Source organism: Zonotrichia albicollis, chromosome 7, assembly GCF_047830755.1.
Source record: "Zonotrichia albicollis isolate bZonAlb1 chromosome 7, bZonAlb1.hap1, whole genome shotgun sequence".
NCBI lineage: Eukaryota > Metazoa > Chordata > Aves > Passeriformes > Passerellidae > Zonotrichia > Zonotrichia albicollis.
This window is the reverse complement of record NC_133825.1, coordinates 48,164,328-48,184,866: the sequence shown is the minus strand read 5'-3', so window position 1 is coordinate 48,184,866 and position 20,539 is coordinate 48,164,328. Positions and strand designations below refer to the sequence as shown.

General features: G+C 42.4%; 1 protein-coding gene across 1 annotated transcript in view; it reads left to right on the top strand.

The window, feature by feature from the left end:
• Positions 1-9,800: 9,800 nt before the first annotated feature.
• Positions 9,801-20,539, top strand: part of C7H10orf90 (chromosome 7 C10orf90 homolog) — a 98,335-nt gene continuing 87,596 nt past the window's right edge. The window contains exon 1 of the mRNA XM_074545388.1: positions 9,801-10,040. The gene's annotated coding sequence lies outside the window, so the exon portion shown is untranslated. The remainder of the gene's footprint in view (positions 10,041-20,539) is intronic.

The following is a 20,539-nucleotide window of genomic DNA, read 5'->3' as shown; positions in this document are numbered from 1 at the left end:
TTTTCCCTCCAAAAAAACCCAACAAAAATATGAACTATAATTACAAACCATTGATGAACAAAACACCAACCCAACAGCCTTGTAGCCCATAAAAATCATGACACTGAAGATGTCAGTTTGGCTGTTACACACACCCAAGGACAAAAGATTTAATCCCAACCTTACTGTCAGTTTTTGCTTTTCTGTGCCCCTCTCTCCCCAAGAACAGCCAGGGAAGGTCTTTTTAATAAGCAAAATCTTTTCCTCAGTGACTCCTCATTAGCACTTTTTATCTTCCACAACAGTGCTAATTATGGTGATAGGAAACCTTTCTCCAAGGGATATGGACACAGACCACAGATTAAGCACACAGAGATCACAAATAAAGCTCATGATCTAAAGGAAGGGTTTTAAGTGTAATTCATCAGCCAGCCTAACATATTGTCTGAGTTCTTTCTCCTCAAGGACATTTAATGGTTTGTGGTTCATTTAACAAATAGGGACAACCGTATTTAAAGAAAAAAATGTGAAAAAAACATGCTGGAATTTCAATTATCTTTTTATTCCAGTTACTAATTTTTTATATATATATGAATACATATCTAAATCTGTAAATAAATCTTAGGAGGAAAAGGTTCTTCCCCCAGAGGGTGGTTGGGCACTGAACAGGCTCCCCAGGGCAGGGATCACTGGATGTCTCCTCCAAACTCAATAATTCCATGATTCCTTGGTTTTTCTTTGCACAGAGAAGGATAAAAATTCCAGGTTGTGTTCTCCTCTGCTGAGACAAACACGCTGGACTGTGCCTATAATAAGCACAAGTTCTTGAGCTGAAAAACATCAACCAGCATTTCAGAATCCAGTTAATTATTAAACGACCCATGAAGATTTTGAATGCATGGCTGGCTTTTGTGAGCTTATCTGATAGACTGATTCTCTGTCTTTAATTTCTACAGATAACTCCAATTCCTTCTTTTTTCTCAAAAATACACCCTTGCAGCTGGATGAGAACGTGTGTTTGGGTAAGGGGTGCTTTGGTAAGGCACAACAGAGGAATGAGGGCTCCAGAAATGTTAAAAGGAGGAAAAGAGAATTGCAGATATAAATGGTTTCAACACTTAATGAAGGTCAAATTCAACTATCATTAGAAGCTATTAAGAAAATGCTGTAGGCAAAATAAACAGTGGCTGACATACCAAGGAAAATCAGGTGTGTGATCAGATGGGCCTTACAACCAACCAGGTTTTCCTAAGGTTTAAAAATACCATGCTGTACATTATGCAGACATTTTCCCACTGTCCAAGCCCAATTCCAAGGGATCACTTCAGGTCCATAATCTCAGTTTTGGACCTCTGGTGGCTTCCCATATTTTTGTCATGGCACTTAGAGCAAAGTGATGATCCAGGGAAGATCTTCCTCCCACAGCTCCATCCGTGTGCCAGGATCCCAGAAAGCTGCTGCTGTCCCTGTGTGTGCCATGTGCTGCCCCTGATGGGGCAGAGCTCTGGGCCAAAAACCGCGGAATTAAATACGCATAAATTTTTCATTTCCGTAACGAGCTTTGAGAATTCTGTGCAGAGCATAAAGGAAACATTTCCAAAACAGAAGTGGTTCCGTGGCAGGCCTGGCTGGGGACTGGTTGCCACTCTGGCAGAGGAGCAGCAGCCCTTGAGCACAGAATCACCCAGTGCTGCTCCAGCACAGCAGCTCTGGCACAACAACCCTCACCAGGGCAGCTGAGGAATGAAATCTGTAATAAATGGCATAACTGGATTGTAAACAAACCCATTTGGGACACTTAAGAATGGTTAAACCCTGGGACTGATTGTCCAGGAAAGGAATTATATCACAGAATCACAAAATCACTGGGTTTGAAGAGACCTTCAAAATCATCGAGTCCAACCCAGCCCCAACCCCTCAACCGAACCCTGGCCCCAGTGCCACATCCAGGCTCTGTTAAACACACCCAGGGATGGGAACTGCACCACCTCCCCGGGCAGCCATTCCAGAACTTTATCACTCTATTTTCCCTGCTATCCAGCCTGTATTTCCCTTGGGGCTGTGTGCTCTGGGTGTGTCAGTGCTGCTGCAGACAGAGCCCAGCCCCAGCTGAGCACAGGCACCTTTCAGGAGCTGTGAGAGAGATGGGGCAGCCCTGAGTCTCCTTTTCTGCAGCCTGAGCCCCCCCAGCTCCCTCAGGGGTTCCTCTCAGGGTTTGTGCTCCAGCCCCTCTGGATGTGCTCAGTGTCCCAAGGTCCTTCCCAGCCTGAGGGCCCAGAACCTTTAGTTTGGAATTTCTTTAGTAACTGGAGGCTGGTAAGCAGGGAATAAAGTGACCCCAGCTCCCAAGGTGAAATGAGAACTGGCACGTGGTCAGAGTTACAGCATTCTGCTCCTCCTATTGTGGGGGGCTCACAGTCAAACAGCACCCCAAGCCCTGCTGAAATCAGTGAGTGCATCCCCAATAAAAATGAGTGTGCTCCAGAGTCACTGCTGGGAGCCTCAGCATTAGTCAGGTATTTTAAGTGCTTGTTTTGATGCAAGGAATATTGTCAAAGGAGGTTATGGGAATGAAATACTCCTGGAGAGGAAGACGGGTTATTTTTTATCATAGCTACTTTCCAAAAAATCAATTTCTGAGAAAGTGCATTATGCTTAAGGAAACTGGTACAAACAGGATGGAGATGTATAAAAAATGCTCTCCTCTCTTTGGAACAATACTCTGACTTTACTCATCCCCAGCAGATAAATAGGTAACTTTGGTCCTCATCCTTTTACCACATCAGTTGTTATTATCCTCTGATTCAGGTCTTAAATATTGAATATTTAGGGAAAGGTACATATAAGTTTGTATAGATATAAATGTATTTAAGTGTGTATATACTATAAAGAATAAATATATATGAGTATTTGAGTATAAGAATGCAGTTCAAAGATGTGTGAAGAAGAATTTGAAGTTAATTACAGAGGTTCATAATAGCTGTGGCTGCCCCTGGATCCCTGGAAATGCCCAAGGATGGGGCTTGGAGCACCCTGGGATAGTGAAAAGTGTCCCTGGATGGGTTTAAGGTCCCTTCCCACCCAAAGCATTCCATGATTCTGTGATTTCATTACCATAACTCTGCAGCCTTGGCTGTAAAATGCTCTCAAAGCAACGTAAAAATTCTCCTTTGGACAATAAAATTAGGAATTTGTAACAGAGGAAAAAATAATTCTGATTTTTGACCCTAGAATTTACCAGTCAAAAAAAAAGATTTTACATTTGTGCTTCAAGGCACCCTCATTCTCCTCAAGCAAATAATTATAAAGGGAACAGAGCGTCCTGAGCCTTAATCTGCTTTCCCCCTGCTTTTTAAATTAAAATAGTCATTTTAATGCTCTTTAAACACTGATCTTCCTTTTGATTGGCCATTGATCCTGCTGCTAAATCCACACCTGCTTTGCTGAGCTACATGTTGCTGTATATTGATAAATCTATATTTTTATGATCTGTTATCCAAAAGAAAACAAAATTTAATGTGATGCAAGGGTTGATGTTAGATTTTATTTCTATATAAATAACAGTGGAGCTCACGACAATGCTCTCACCTCACCTGTGTGCTCTAATTTCATAACTGTGCACACACATTATTCTGATGGGTTCTGTGCTTGGGTTTTCTTTGCAAGGAGATTTTCTCCACCAAAGGGAAGCCCAGAGAGGTCCCATTTGAAATGTCCTGATGTCTGGGGGCTGACAATCATCCCTGTGCGGCCCAAAGGAGGATGGGGCTCTTTGAGGGGGAGCAGGGAGGACCTGGGAATGGTGGGGTTCTGTCTCCTCCCCTTCAGTGCTGCAGTGTCTCACTGGGTCAACTCCTGCTCTTGGCAAGGGGCAGTTTGTACACCACATTTTTGGTACATTGTAAATACACTCAGACCAGCAGTTTGCAAAATTAAATCCATGAGTGGCAATAAAGAATTCCTTCTCCTCCCTGAACCAAGAATTTGGTTAAAATAGCCAAAAATACAGTGAGTTTATGGATTATTCATAACTCATTAACAGAAAATAAATAATTTCATTGCTTTCATGTGGAGGGCCGTGGCCTTTCTGGGATTTAATGAGATGCTTGGATGGGACAATGTCGCAGACATCTTTTTATGAGAAATCCTTTCCTTAGGATTTTTCCTCCTGAGAAGCTGGGAGGCCTCAGGAACAAAATGCAAACATTGATTATCTGCTGCTGTGGAATGCAACAGGTGCATCTGGGATTGGTCTCATGGGGTTGTTTCTAATTAATGGCCAATCACAGTCAGCTGGCTCGGACAGAGAGTTCGAGACAGAGCCTTTGTGATCATTCCTTTCCATTCTTAGCTTAGCCAGACTTCTAGTGAAACCTTTTCTTCTATTCTTTTAGTATAGTTTTAATGTAATATATATCATAATAAATCAGCCTTCAGAAACATGGAGTCAGATCCTCATCTCTTCCCTCAACATGAGACCCCTGTGAACACGGTCACAGGATAACAGGGAGGATATTTTGTGGCTGCTCCCAAATCCAAACCCAGATCCATTATGACATAATTTCAATTCAGAGCAAACAAAAGCCCCCCGGGGCAGCTGGAAGGGAATTTTGGCCGCCCTTGTGTCCCCAGGGAGCTGTGATGCCAACCCCACTGTGGCTGTCCCCTCTGCACAGCTGGCTCCATCCTGGGGACAGAGCTGCCTTTGTCCCAGAGGGAAAACACTGAGCCATTGCAGCACTCTGGGGTTTGGAGAATGCTCAGAATTGTTTTGGGAAGAGAAAACTTTTCCAGAGATTCTAAACAGGATTTTAGGGGTTTTTTCAACCCTCCCCTCCCAAGGATTTTGGTGATTTACGGAGCCTTTCAAGGAAAATCCTTGGGAGAGGTGCAGAAGGAAAGTGTTTTCAGACAAAAGGGTGGAAGAAAAACTCCTAAATCCAATAATTGCTGAGTTCACTCAAAGCTTAACATCAGAGCAGTGAGAGCAAAACTTCTTTTCTTTGTTTCAGAGCACTGGGTGCCTTTAACATTTAGGGCTGATCCTCTCCAGAGGATAAAATCTCCCCAATTTCTGTTCAAAATTCTAAAAGCATTAGAAGTTTTAAAATACTTTGGTGCTATAGTAGACAAAGATAAGTAGGAAAAATAGGAAGTGACTGTGATTGTATGATAATTATATATGAAAAATAGGAAGTGACAGTGATTTTATGGTAATGATATACAAAAACCAGGAAGTGACTGTGATTTTCTGGTGATCATACACACTGGAAGTGTTCTCAAGGTATTTAATGACAAGAAGCCATTACTGTTCCTCAGGGAATGCTTCAGGATTTCAGTCCTGCAGAATTCAATGACCCAAGGAGGAATTAGTTCCTGCTCTCCCATGGAAATCATGATCCCTCCCTTGTCTCTGTCTCTCAGCCTTCAACACCCACCTTGAACCCCACAGTGTCAAAAAGTGCTGATCCACATCAATATTCCTGGAAAAAACAAGGAATTGTTGTTTCCCAGCAGGTCTGGGGAGGCTTGATGAACTTTTGGCTGATGCGGCAATTAAATTACTGTAAATAACATTCAGACTGTGCAAACCACGTATCTGACTATGCCCATGATGTATCTAGAAGTAAAAAAAAAATGCACATTATCAGCATTTCAAAAGAAACTAAACTATCTGTTCATTAATTCAGGGTAATCCTGAGGTTTAAGCACACAAATGCTGCATCTCCTGCAGTGGAAGATCTTTCTGGACAGTGAAAGTTACTCTGATAAAACAGATTAAAAAATCATCCTTAAAATAGATTAAGATTTCAGTGGCATAAACATCTGGCATGGAGCACCTGTAGCTATTTTCCTTTTTAAAAATAATTCATTATTGAAACGATTAAATGCATATTAAATACTGCAAGTTCCACTGCATTGCAAGAGAACAAAACCAGGTTAATCCCTGAGCACTGGGGCTAAAATAAATGGATTTTACACTAAAAGGTAACTGAGTATGTTCTTCTTAAAAGGAGAGTTAGGGGCTTGGAAGGCCAAATGTTTTCTTGTCCAGGGCAGGTGTTGAGGAGTACAAAATAAAGCAGTGGTTGATGGACACCCCACATCACCTGGCTGCTGGTGCATCCAGAAAATACCTGGAAACACCACCCAAATCCAGAAGAGGATTAGAACGGAACAAAATCCTGATTTCTCAGCTGCCAGGGAAAGCCTCTCCATCGGCCCCGAGGGGAAGGGGTCACATGGAGCTGCTGGAAAATCCAGTGTGCAAAAAGCAGCAGGGTCAGAGCATGACCAGCTCCCAGGGGCAGGAAAAGCCTCTGTGCTTTCCCTGGACACTCTTTGGAAATAAATCCAGAGTCCAGCTTCAGCTCAGGAACAGCCCACACCATTCCTGACAGACCCAAATGCAGGGCCATTACCAAAATTACCTTTATAAATTAAAATTTTTGACAGAAAGAACAGATTTTCTTGGGTAGACAAAAGCTGCAGCCCCAAACCCACTGCACTCCAGGTGACCCTCTCTCCTTCACTGTGCCCCCTGAGTGGTTCCAGCACTGAAATCTCAAATTTTGACACTTCCAACTTGCTGATATTATGGAACAGAATGAATGCCTTCCTCCATTCATATTACTTGTTGCTGCTCAGTTATATTTTATAATTAGTTACATTTTGTAATTATATTTAATGTTATATTTAAAGTAATATTATATTTTATAATAAATATATTATAAAATAGAATATATTTATATTATATATTATAATAAATATATATTATATTTTATATTATACTATATTATATTTAATATTAAATTAAATTAAAATAAATTAAATTAAATTATATTTATTATATTACAATTATAATTATATTTATATTTAATATAATTTATATAATTTAAATATTATATTAATTATATAAATTTAAAAATATATAATTTAAATATTATATTTAATATTATATTAAATTAAATTGAATTATATTTAATATATTATAATGTATTATATTACATTTAATATATTATAATATATTATATTATATTTAATATATTATACTGTATTATATTTTATAATAAATATATTTTATGGTTTGGTTTTGCATATTTGATAGGTTTTTTGTTTGTTTTTTTTTGGTTTTTTGTTTTTTTGGTTGTTTGTTTGTTTGTTTGTGGTTTTGGGGGTTTTTTGTGAGATTTTTTGGGTTTTTTGGTTGGTTTTTTTTTTTTTTGGTTGGTTGGTTGGTTTTCCCAGCCCAGTTCCAACTTTAGCATGGAAAACAGCCTGAAATATCCCAAAATCCACCTGACCCAAGCCCTGCAGCTGCCCCAAACCTTGCAGCAGGCTGTGAGTAAAGCCAGAGGTGCTGTGTGTGAGCACAGGGCCCTTTTTTTGAACGCATCCATTGTGGCAGAACCCGTTCTGCTGCTTCATTGTATTATCACAAATGGTTTTGCTGACTTAACTCCTCGGATGACTCACACAGAGGCAATTGGGCTGCGGGAATAAAACACTGTTGTAGCAGTTTTTCCACATAAAAGGCGAGTGTTTCAGGGCTCCTGCCTCAACAGGGGTTGCTTTTTTAATGTGTATAATCCATGTTCAGCCTCATCTCTGCTCCAAGCTGGTGAAGAACCAGCGAGGATCCTCTGAAGCAGGGAGGAGCAAACCTATACAGGCATCTAAATTTATATGGGAAGGAAATTTGTCTCCTGGGACAGCATTATCTCTGTGTGGTTTCTATGGCTGCTCCATTCCCCCTCATGAAGTCTCCCTCTCTGCCATTTTTTTCTTTTTTAATGAAGAGTTACTGACATATTCATATTGTAGCATAAATCTGCTTGACAGGAGTGATTGGCATTTCCCAAACCATGTGACTGCATTAACTGGGCACATTTAATGGGGAGCATTTGTGGACTGATGAAGAAATGCTATTTATACTGTAATTCCCATGGCTGCTGGAAAAGAAAAGGTGTGAGAGGAGGATGAGAAGATCCATGCAAAGCAGGCGCTGGCTGTCCTTGGGTTCCACCAGGTGAAGGCTGGCATGGGCAAACACTGACTCACTCACTCCAGGCTGCAGTTCAAGGAGTGGATTTTTGGTTGTTTTTTTAAGTTTTGGTTTTTTTTTTAAACAGACACTTCAAATGATGTCTGGTTGTTGTTTTTTGTTGGTTTTTTGTCTCATGTGCCTAAAGGAATCTACCTGGATTTAGCACTGAATTTTCCCTTCAGCAGCACAGTGTTAACCCAGGTTTTGTCTGCATTTTGTTGCTGTGACCCTTTACCTGTGCGATCAGAGAATGGTTTGGGTTGGGACAGACAATGAACCTTAAATCTTGTCCAGTTCCACCCCAGCCATGGCAGGGACACCTTTCCCTATCCCAGGGTGTTCCAAATCCCAATGTCCAACCTGGCCTTGGGATCCAGGGGCAGCCACAGCTGCTCTGGGCACCCTGTGCCAGCCCAGCACCCTCCCAAGGAAGGATTTTTCCTGACATCCCATCCAAACTGCCTCTCCTTCCATTTGAGACCACTGCACCTTTTCCTACCACAACAGCCCCTGCTAAAATTCATCCCTGGTTTGTCCCCACATCTCTCCTATCACAGCAATCCTGTTGGGTTTGTTGCTCTGCACCTGTTGAAACTGTCACTGTTTGCTTTGGCACCACAGAGCAGACAGACACAGCCTCTTGAAGATGACAAAATACCATGATAATGTGAATTCTGAAAACAGCATTGTTATTTTAAATGAATGCACATTCACTCATCCATCGTGTCAAGGAAAAAAAGGTTTGGCAGAGTTCTGCATAACCCCAGTGCTCTGTTTTTTAGAAGACATTTAAGAATTATTTAAAACCAGAATTTGAGGGCTGAGAAATGTCCGATTTTCAGCTGTTTGGAGGGCCTGGAAAGGCCCGGGGTGGCCTTGGGGCAGCCCGCGTTTCAAAGGACGAGAAGAGGCTTCAGTTCTTTTCTCGGTCTCGGTGTTTATTAATTGTTTATCTAAAAGATTTTCTCTCGGCCTGACAGAGCTCTGCTCAGCAGCCAGCCATGAGCACACTCCCTGCCCTCCAGACAGTCACCTATCTTTATACCCAAAGTTACGTGTACAATATTTATCATTTTTCCCCAATACCTTTTACCCTTATTAACCAGTGCACTTTTAGTAATAACCAATCCCAAAGTGCCACCATCACCACAGAAGATGGAGGAGAAGAAGAAGAAGAAGAAGGACAGGACACGCCCCAATTCCTCCATCTTACTTCTCTAAACCCCCCTGTACAGAAATCCTAAACCCTGTGTTTCACTCTCTAATTAACCAATCCCTTCACCATTCACCCCGGTGAAACCCTCCTATCCTCATACAGGTGTCGTCTCCTGTGTAGGATCAAAGTCCAGCCACCAGACACTTCTGGAACATTCCAGGACTCCCGAGCCCCCCAAGGGTGGTCTCGGTGACACCTCAGTCCTGAGGTGCTGAGATCCCACAGAGAAACACTTGTTTAGCAATGAGATCCTCGAGTTCAGAGTAACTGGGTGTGAAAGGAGGCCGTGCCTTTGACACCTGATCCCCGTGGGATGATGGAGCAGCCCCACAAACAGGGGCCAAGCCACGCTCCCCAGCACTTGTAGGGCAGTGTCCTGCTGGGCATGAGCCTTTGCCAAATGCTAAATCTCTCTCTGGAGCTTCAGATCCAGCAGGCTTGAGAACCTGATCCCGTGGATTGAAAGGAATTGGGCGGGGAGGGCAAAGCAGGAGTTGAACAGCAGCTCCAAAGAGCCCTCAGCACCTGCAGGGAGAACAAAGCAGGGTCTGTTCCTGTTCCTGTTCCTGACAGCAGCCCGGCTCCCTCCACCATGGAGCCTTTGGGAAGCTCAGCGTCTCCAGGGGATGCTGGAAACGGGCTCAGCAAAGAGCAGCTCCCATCCTCTCGCTCAGGATCCGCCAGCGCTCACACGGCGAGGAGCAAGGCTCTGGAATAACCGCAAGAGGAAGGCTGGAAAGCTTCATCTGCACCTGCCAGAGCCTGGAGAACAAAGACAAAACAGCCAGCAAATCTAAGGTAAAGACGAGGGTAAATTCAGAATTGCAGTAAAAATGTCCAGCTGTTGAAATCAGAATATTTAATTGTGGGGGAAGTTGGTCACTAACTGATGGCTATGCAATGTGAAATTGAGCTATAAAAAGTTTAAATTCATGTTTCTCTTAGCTAATACTCACACTGAGAGGATAAATGTGAGCTGGTTAGAATTAGGAGAGGGAAATGGATGTACAAGGGCCCAACTTGACTTGTCAAGGACCTTGCTCAAGGAGCAAGATTGCAGCATGAGGCTCTGCACTTTGCCTCTGAGTTATGAAACCAGGATTTCTCTGTTTCTAAAACTTCATGTTCAATTAATTTTCCTCTCCTTCAAAGTTTGAGAAAGAAAATAAACCATATCAGAAATATAAATGGTGCCAGCATGGGCCTTTTGTTTCACTTCTGCATATCTAATAAACCCCCAGATATATTGTGTGTCTCCAACAAAGCAAGTCCTCCAGTGCTGGGCAGAGATTATTCTCACAAAAGGGAACCTCTTTGTCAAAACAATGGGAATAAGAAAGTTTTCAAGATTAAAATGTCAGGTAGATAAACACATTACTTTGAACCATATTTGTATTCCATGGCTGGTTCAGACACTCCAGCAGTTATCTTCCCCAAAGTAAACATGCGTGAAATCTGATCAGCTCTTCATTGTACACGGAATAAATTATGCAGGGCATTGTAGGAGACTCCTATACGGCTCATTTACACATCTTTTGATAAATGTAATATGCAGATTCCTGCTCCTTTGTGAGGCATTAACCTCGGTGCATATTGATGCTGTTATTCCCAGAGATGACAGGAGCTCAAAGACCTTTCTGTGTCTCTCTGAGAGCTGGCAGGGCCTCGACTGGGGAGGGCCTTGCTCGGGGATGTACAAACGACCTTTCTTTAGAATTCAGCCGGTCATAAATTTCCTTCTCACTGTCAGAGGACTGAAGGTTTCAAGTGGTTTTGATAATGGTATAAAGTGGTTGGGGTAGAGTTCATTGCACTATTCCGGAGGAAATCGCTCCTAATCCACCAACTGCAGGAATTACTGGAAATTTAAATGACAAAAATTCACATTAAGTGGCCAAACTCTTTGAAGATAAATCATTTGGGGTGCTTATCTCAGTTTAAGACACCCAGCAAGCCTATTTGAAGAAAAGAAAGAGCTCCTTAAACGCCGCAGTTTGAGGCTCCACTCAGGCACTGACAATCCACACACATATCAAAGCCACAATGAGGATGTTGGAAGCTTTTCCCAAGTACCTGTGCAATGGCAGTTTTTGTTAAAACCTTGTCTGATAGGGCTGCAAAGCAATAAAGCCACGTCTTGATACAGAACATTTACTGATAAATGGGATTGAAATTATGTGCACGCCATTTTTTTGTGCAAAAATGTTCTTTTTCCCTTATTTGGCAGCAAAATGAAAAAAAGAAAAAGGGATGTTGTTCTCTAAAGGTGAGGATTTGTAGATTTTTCTTTTGAAAGAAGCAAATCTAAAGGAAATCTGAAGGTTTATTTAAAGTCTTCTCCTTACTCAAAGTCAAGGCTATTTATTCTTGCAGCCTTCTTGCTCTTACTCAAAGTCAAAGCTAGGAAAAAAGGAAAAGCAGAATTTTTTGGGCTGTTCTCCCAGCATGTGAGGGCTGGTGGCTGTGAGGAGAGCAGGAGTTTGCTGGATTAAACAAGTCCCCTGCTAAATAAAGCAGCTGCAGGGCTGAGACTGGATGTGTCATTTGCTTGACAGTGCAATGATCATTTCACCTGACAAGGTAAGGAAGGGCTTTGCTACAAAACATCTCCAAGCTGAGACCTCTCCTGATCCCTGCTTTCATCCCAGCCAGGAGGAACTGGGAAGGAATTGAGGAGTTGGGGAAGTGCCTTGGTTTGAACAGACAGGTGTCTGCTAAAGGAGGCAGGAGCCTCCCCTGAGATGGAAAATGCAAACCCCCTCCCTCTGAATTGTTATAATTTTGAAATTAAGGGGCTCTCAGGCAAAGATATGGGAGCAGGAATAACAGTTCTTTACTAGGGAAGAAAATAAAAATAAAATACAAATGCAGGAATACAAAACAACGCTGGCAGAGTCAGAACATGCCGTGGCACCCTGTGTGTCAGGGCAGGGTGGCAGCAAATAATGAATGAAATATCCTGATTTCATTCAATGGTGGCTGCAATCCTCCTGCAGTGCCAGCTGTGGCTCTGCTGCAGCAGGGATCCTGCACAAGGGGGGAGTTTTCCTCTGCAGCTCCAGGGCTGCTGCAGATGGGCCTGGGCTCCCTCTGGCCATGCAGGGCAGCAGAAAGCTGCTCCTCTGGCAGTGCAGGGGGCAGAGGCTGCTGGGGTGTCCCAAAGCCCAGATTGGATCCAGGCAGGAATGCTTGGCTCCTCCCCTGGGCGGGGCATCTCCCCATGGGATGCTGGGATTGGATCAGCCCTGCAGGGACACTCAGTGGCCATGGACAGGAGAGAATTAATAATTAATGGCCCATGAACAGAAGAGATCTCCTGGAGGGAGGATGGGTTGTGGGAGAGATAAAGAAAAAACTGCCCAATGAACAGAGATAACTGCCCCAGCTCTGACAGAATGTAAATAGAATACACACTCCCAGCCACATCTTGTAACCTAGGACAGGAGGAAGCAGGAGAGTAAATGGCTTTTCCACAAGTCTTTGGAATATTGAAAAGTCGAGCTTTTGCTGATAATTGAACAGAAATGCTCAAAATGAGCTAGAACTTGGTGAAACCTCCAAAGAAGTCAGATAATTCTGATTTCTTAGTAAAGGAACCTCTTAAAAGCCACAGCGCCATTGGCTTAATCCTCATGTGGATGTGACAACAGCAATTCCAGCAAGGAGCTTTTCAGCTTAGTCAAAGCTCACGCAGACTTCCAGGACCTTGAAGTCCTTGGTTTTGCTCCAACACAAAAAACCCTTACAAAATACTTCCCCAAAAAAATCCCTCTATGAATTGTTGGACACACAAAATTCTAATTTCAAGTTTTCAGAGACATAAATATTTTAGCTGATATATTTGGGTCTGCAGGGCTGTAGAGAGGAGAGGAAGTTCCTTGTTTTTCCTCTATTTACAGTGAAGTGTCGGTCAGGAGCAGCAATTCCATTAAAATCACCATCAGGTCAACCAAAAAATTATTGACTCCAAAATCACAGGGTTAAGATAATTATAGGTATGCAGATATTTAATAGATGAAGCCTTATTAATTATTCTCTAGAGTTGGAATGTGTGGGATGCATTTAGTCAAAACACCTACAAGCTCAGGTGCAGCTGCTAGGGCCTGGAGCAGTGTTTCATCATAAAGCAAAAAGAAATTAAAATAAGTAAAATCAAAACAAATCAAGGAAAATAAAATAAAATAAAATAAAATAAAATAAAATAAAATAAAATAAAATAAAATAAAATAAAATAAAATAAAATAAAATAAAATAAAATTTATTATAAAACTTCAAGAGCAGAAAAGCAAAGGCCAGAGTGCAGCCACTCACTTTTAGGAGCACAATGTCAGGAACAGACCTGCAGTGGTGATTTGGCAACACCACACCAGTGCCAGCAATCCACGTTTTCAGGGGAATTAAATCCTGGTGCCTGCCTGGTTCCAAATGCTTTGGAGACTCTCATTAATGGAAGATGGACTGTGAAGAAAGCAGAGCAAAAAACAGTTAAACAATTTCCTGATCCCCTCTATGCCAAATTCTGGAATAATGAGCAAGATCAGCCCCAGGCTTGGTGGAACACTTGATAACTCCACATTTCCAGTTAAATCCACAGCTCACGTGTTTGGTGCTTGTCTCTGAAGGAAATAATTGCTCACACTCAAAATTACTTGCTGGCTGCTGGCATGGAAAAATATTCTTTGTGTTTCTCTGCCCTGGCCAGGAAGGCTTCTGGATGTTTGTTTTTGGTACCCATATTTTCCTGTTAAATGATATAGGGACAGCTGGCAATCTTTTTATGGATTCATTTACACAATGCTCCTGTGAGATGGGGAAATGTGATTAATCTTCTTTACAGGCAGGGAACTGAAGCAGAGAGAAACCAAGGCTCAGATCTGTGGAGATCTTAAAAAGCCCAGTGACACTCCAAAGTTTGAAAGGAAAAACACCAACCCCACAAAAAACCCAACCTCAGTCAAAATCTTATTAAAAGCATTCAGCATCCCACTCGGTGGCTTCGTCAACAGACTGCTCTGGAAGGAGATGAAGCTTCACTAAATGATCCAAAACAACCCAAAAAGAGGAAAATGAGAAACACAGAATAGTCTAAACTCAATCACCTTTGCCACCACGAGGGCTGGTGCAGCCCTGCCCATCTGCCAGCAGCACCTCCAGCCCCCGGGCAGGCAGAGCAAGGTAATTAATTTTTCACTCCTAATTAACAGCCCTCTAAATGCAGTGCTGCAGCCAATGAGGTTTTCAGGCACTCAGATCAGGGGATATCACTTATTTTTGGAAAGGTACTCACAGACTTCTCCTCTCGTTCTGTCCTGACCTACTTTGGAAGACATCTCTAAAATAGCTTATTTCTTCCACAATAATTGAGTAAGCAGACAAAAAAATAATGCTGTGCTGCCCCTTTTCTACAGTGGTGCAGGCACTGCAAAAATGTGCCTATTAATAGGAAAAATGTAAATTAATCTTTTGTTCCAGAGGGAGAAAATTGTCAGTAAAAGGTGAAGAATAGAACATTTTGTAGTCGATCATGCAAAAAGCATCACAGAGTATTTTGTACTAGAAACCAGGAATCGCAGGATCAGTCCCAGAATGGTTTGGGTTGGAAGGGACCTTAAAGACCATCCAACCTCCTGCCATGGACAGGGAACCAAGCTTTCCTTTCCAAGGAGGAAAATTATAATTTCTCTTTTGGTGTAAAAGGTTCTTTCATGCCAAACTTGCTCCAGAGGGAGCAGCTCAGGCTCTTCCTTCTGTCTGTCCCTCATTTTGGGAGCAGCTGAGGAGGAACAGAGGATGTTTGCACCACCTCCCTCAGCACATCCTGCCTTCCACATCATGCTGAAACATTTTATTGCTTCAAAGAGGGTCTTTTGCCTTAGGTATTACAGCCAGAGGAAGCTGGAGGGATTTTTTTCCCTTTATTTCAGCTGTCTTATTCCCAGTTTTCAAGCTGCATACTAAAAACCCCCATCAAATGGGGACCTGCACCACTACTGTGGCTAAGCTAATAGGAAAACCACAAATAGGAAAACCCAAAAATCAGTGTCCAAGCCCTGAATTTGCTGGTTATGCCAATCTCTCGAGCTGTGGAGCTCTTTGAGCAGCAGCCCATGATATTTGTCACAATCTGAACCTTCTACAATTCCCAAACAACTCTCATTTAGAAGGTGGAATTGGGCATTTTCCTCTGACCTTCCTGAACCAATGGAAATCAGGAAAAGCCAAGAGGAGTGGAGTTTTATCCTATTCCTTCAGTCAGCATTTTGTACTATGAACAGAATCAATACAGAGCAGGATCTACAGGGGGTTTGGATGAGGCAGCTGTGCAAGGGAAAAAACCCCACTGAAATGTTTAGGAAAGGACAAGTAGGGAAGTAGAAAGGTGGGATCCACATGGCAAAACCTCACCAATTTCCTTAGGAAAACTCTCACCCTTTTTGCTGCTGAAGGCAGTCCTGGCTATGGGGAGTTACCCAAGGGTTTGGCAGAGGCACCTCAAATTATCAAAACTCCAGACTTTAAGATTTTGGGAAAATTCCTAAAGCCATTTTCTGTGCTTCTGATAAAGGGGGCCCTACTGGCATATCTCATCTGATTAATTAGTAGTATCGTGCTCTGTTAATTAGGCAAAAAATCACACCTCATTGACCTAACACAATGTACATAAAAATCCTCTCATGAAAAATACAGTGAGCTCATGTTTTACAAACTCTTTTTTATCCTCCCTTTTATCATCCTTAATAGAAAATTATACCAGATACAGGCTAAGGAAAATCTAAGTTGCCTCCAGCAAAAATATTGAGGTGGGCAAATGTTTCCATCTCCATATTGAAGATTTGTTAGAGAAATCCTGCAAAGTATTGACTGAGTACCTGGGAAATGTGCAACAGTCAGTAAAAGCAGAGTTACCCGATGCAGAGTTTTCTGCATGCTGTGCTGAAAGGTCATTGTGACCAGCTCAGCTTTAAATGTGTTTAAATGCTCTGATACAAAACTGAGAAAACCGTGACTCTGCAAAAAAAGGGTTGTGGGAAAATCGAGGGATGTTTGGGAGTTGTAACTCTTCAGCACCTGGGTGTGATTGGAGAAAATGGAAGCTTTGTGTAAACTCAAAAATGGAACAAAAGGCCTCTGTAAAGCACAGATCCATGAGCAGGATCCACATCCTGCTGTAAGGGCACGGATTGTTCAGCCTGGAGAGGAGAAGGCTCCAGGGAGAGCTCAGAGCCCTGGCAGGGCCTGAAGGGGCTCCAGCAGAGCTGCAGAGGGACTGGGGACAAGGCCTGGAGGGACAGGACACAGGGAACGGCTTTAAGCTGTCAGTGGGTAAATTTAGATGGGATTTTGGGAAGGAATTGTTCTCTGTGAGGGTGGGATGGAATTCCCAGAGCAGCTGTGGCTGCCCCTGGATCCCTGGAGCGCCCAAGGCCCGGCTGGACAGAGCTTGGAGCACCCTGGGACAGTGGAAGGCGTCCTTGGGTGGCACTGGATGGGCTTTAAATTCCCTTCCAACCCAAACCATTCCCTGATAAATCCACCTGGAAACAGCCATCCTTTGCATTTTAAGAAAAGATAAACAAACAGGGTGCTGCTGCAGCTGATTTGATTTGGCCTGAGCTGGTTTTATCTCCATCCTCACCTGAGGGGCTGTGCAAGAGCAAAGTCAAGCCAGGTCCTCACAGTGAGGAGCTTTTCACATCAACCTTTCAATGTCTTTGAAGTCAATATTTTTAGGGCATAGAAATTAATCACAATTGTAGCACAACTTAAATAATGCTATATTATCTCTCATGTGGAAAAGAACCCCAATTTCCTTTTAATTGAGACCAATAAAATTCAGGTTAGTTGTAAAAACTCAGGAGTGCCAACATTTTATTCATTATTTTTGACCCGAGAATTTCACCATTTCACATCAGACAAGGGATGTTATATTTGCAATAAAAGGCTATCGGGAATCTAAATGAGAAATCAAATGCTTTTTCATGCTGGTTTATTTTAGATTAGAGAAACTTGAACCAGATGTAAACCTGAATTGCTGAGGCATGAGAAGGGACTAACAGCAGAGTGATAAATATCTGAGCCGTGTTGTTCTAGGTGCAGATTTGCATTAACTCAAATAAATTGATCTGTAAGCTTTTCTAAAACTTAATTAATGCTGCAGAACAAAGCTGGAGATCAATTATCAGCTTGATATCTTGGCTCAGATAAAGCTGAACTAAATTAACCATCCAAAAATGTATGGTATCAATATCACATTGACATGATTACTGGCACGGGGTAGAAATGGATCCCAGTGCAGCCTGAAACACAATCCTTTATTCCCAAATGTGGGAAGTACAGGAGTTCTATCCATAAACTCTCATTTTTCTTTAGCAAAAAGGGCATTTTACACTGAATAAAAAGACAGAGAAGAGACTAGAGATGCACAGACACGGTGAGTGTTATTCTAAGTCTACTCAGAAGCAGCTGACTATTTTTTTCTCCAGAACAAGAGAATTTCCTGGCGAGCTGGTGGACAGCTATCATGAAATTGTTAGTTACTGTCAGGAATTAGGTGGCAGGATTGAATTAGTGAGACAGAGATGTGATTTCTGTGTATCTGGTAACTCTTCAGGTACTTTGGTTTTGCTGCTTTCTTCTTCTCCTTATCCAGGCTGATTTTGCTCATAGGTTTGCAGTGTAATTAGGTCCTTTTTATTAAAATCTGTGCAGTGCAGTGCTGTCTGCTTCTTGGAATGAATATAAGGGATGTGTGAAGGAATGCAGATTCCCTGGTTAGGAAGTTCACACACATAGACAAAATATTCAGAAAATATCATTGGAGAAGTTCTTCTGGAGGAAATATTACAAATTTCTTTAAATTCACTGATGTATTGCAATCTATATTTTTTGTAATGCAGACAAGCCTGTAATGTTTTATATTAAAGCATCCCAAATGAGAGTCAAGCTTATTTGGGCTACAAGGCTGCATTCCATGCAAGAAATATAAATTAATTGTGTATTTCATCCATTGGATCTGAATCTCCATAGATCTTCATGTGCTCGATCTGAACTTCCTGCTGTGACAACAAAAAGAAATTAAAGGTGTTTCCAGTTCAGTCTTGGTGTTAAGGGAGGGATGGATGGATGATGGATGGATGGATGGATGGATGGATGGATGGATGGATAGATGGATGGATGATGGATGGATGGATGGATGGATGGATGGATGGATGGATGGATGGATGATGGATGGATGGATGGACGGATGGATGGATGGATGGATGGATGGATGGATGGATGATGGATGGAGGATGGATGGATGGATGGATGGAGGATGGATGGATGGATGGATGGATGGATGGATGGATGGATGGATGGATGATGGATGGAGGATGGATGGATGGATGGATGGATGATGGATGGATGGATGGAGGATGGATGGATGGATGGATGGATGGATGGATGGATGGATGATGGATGGATGGATGGATGGATGGATGGATGGATGATGGATGGATGGATGGAGGATGGATGGATGATGGATGGATGGATGGATGGATGGATGGATGATGGATGGAGGATGGATGGATGGATGGATGGATGGATGGATGGATGGATGGATGATGGATGGAGGATGGATGGATGGATGGATGGATGGATGGATGGATGGATGGATGGATGGTTGAACCGTTCTGTGATTTCCTTTTTATCTGTGATTTTCTTTTTATTCTGTGATTTTTCCTTTAATGCCAAACCGCATCCTGTGGAAGCTAAAAATACACAAGTGTTTGTCTTGTCGCCAGCATCATCTTCTCCATGATCCCTCATCCTCCTAAAAGCATTCCAGGCCTTCCACACAGCGTTATTTCAAGGGAATGGCTCCACTGGAAAGTTTTCCAGTGCTATTTGCCTCATTGAAAAGTGCCCAGTTAATGTTGTAAGAGGCCAGAGGCTGCCACACACTTCAACCTCTGCTTCAGCGAGGCATTAAAAACTTTCCAAGACAGGAACAGAGTATCCCAGAGATGAGTTTAGATCTCTCCAGTCGATTGTATTGATCAAACACTGCTCCATTTTAAACTCTCAGTCAGATAGCCCTAATTTGTTTATAAAAGGGTCTCTTTGAAGGTAATCTTAATTAAGTAGAAGGAAAACGAGCCTGTCATTGATGAGAGGAGAGCAATATGGGCAGCTAAAGAAATATCCCACCACCAAAACCATCTGCTGGTGGTAAAGCTTCCCAAGAGAATGATTTGGGAATCACTGAATATAAAGGTATTTGTCCTTTGATCAAGGACTCTTGCTCAATTCCCAAAGGGATAACAGACAGCTCCTTGTTGGCTGTACCCATGGAATGGCAATGAGGGTGTGCATGCACTGGGAAATCCAGCCTCAAAAATGTCATTTATACAAATGTTTGGGGACTGCCTTGCACCAGGAGACCCATTCCCAGCAGGACCTCAGGGAGCTGCTGGGATTCATGGAAACCACACAAGTCCTGTGACTTGTGGAGGCTGGATTATAAATGTCAAACAGTGTCTCCTGCTGAGCTAAGAACTGATCACAAAAATGGAAATAAATTGGATTTCACCTCTCCCGTGCAGCTGCTTTGGGCTTGGTGGGCACAGGACCCTGTAGGCTTCATTACACCTTGTAATAAAATACTACAGACTCCAAACCTTCCCCCTCTGAAGGTAATTCTGTCACAGAGTATTTAGGAATATTGGCTGATCGTGGCTTGTTGCTTCATTTTTGCAGTTCCTTTGAAGTCATCAATATCCCAGGTTCATTTGGTGGCAGAGCTAGCTCAGGGGAGAGGAGAAGGATGTGTCATGGATTCAATTCCACAGCTAACTGCTTATTGGGACTCTGATCCTCTAACCCTTCATCAAGGGAAACTGCTGGCCTTGGCAAGGCAGGGGGAAAATGCTCCAGGACGCTTCTTTGAGTTGTTTTCATCCTGTTGCTCATTATTTGAAGATTATATATCCAGTAAGTGCAATAATAGGGGGTTGTTTTTATGTCCCTGCAAGAGTCATCAAGGACATCTAGCAGGAAGGAAAGCCTTTCCCATAAAGTGCAGGGAATTGCTTCCCAGCTACAGGACCAGCTTGTGCAGCTTTTATTTCCATTTCTTTTATTAACTATTAATAATGATATATGCTCTTTGAAGTACACTCTGTTTACACATAAAGAGCATAATGGAACAGCAATGATGAGGCAGAAGGTAAATCTGGGTTTCTAAACAAAACATTGTTAAATGATAAAGTAGTACAAAAGCAAAGAAAATGCAAGGGAAAAAATTGGTCACTTGGGAT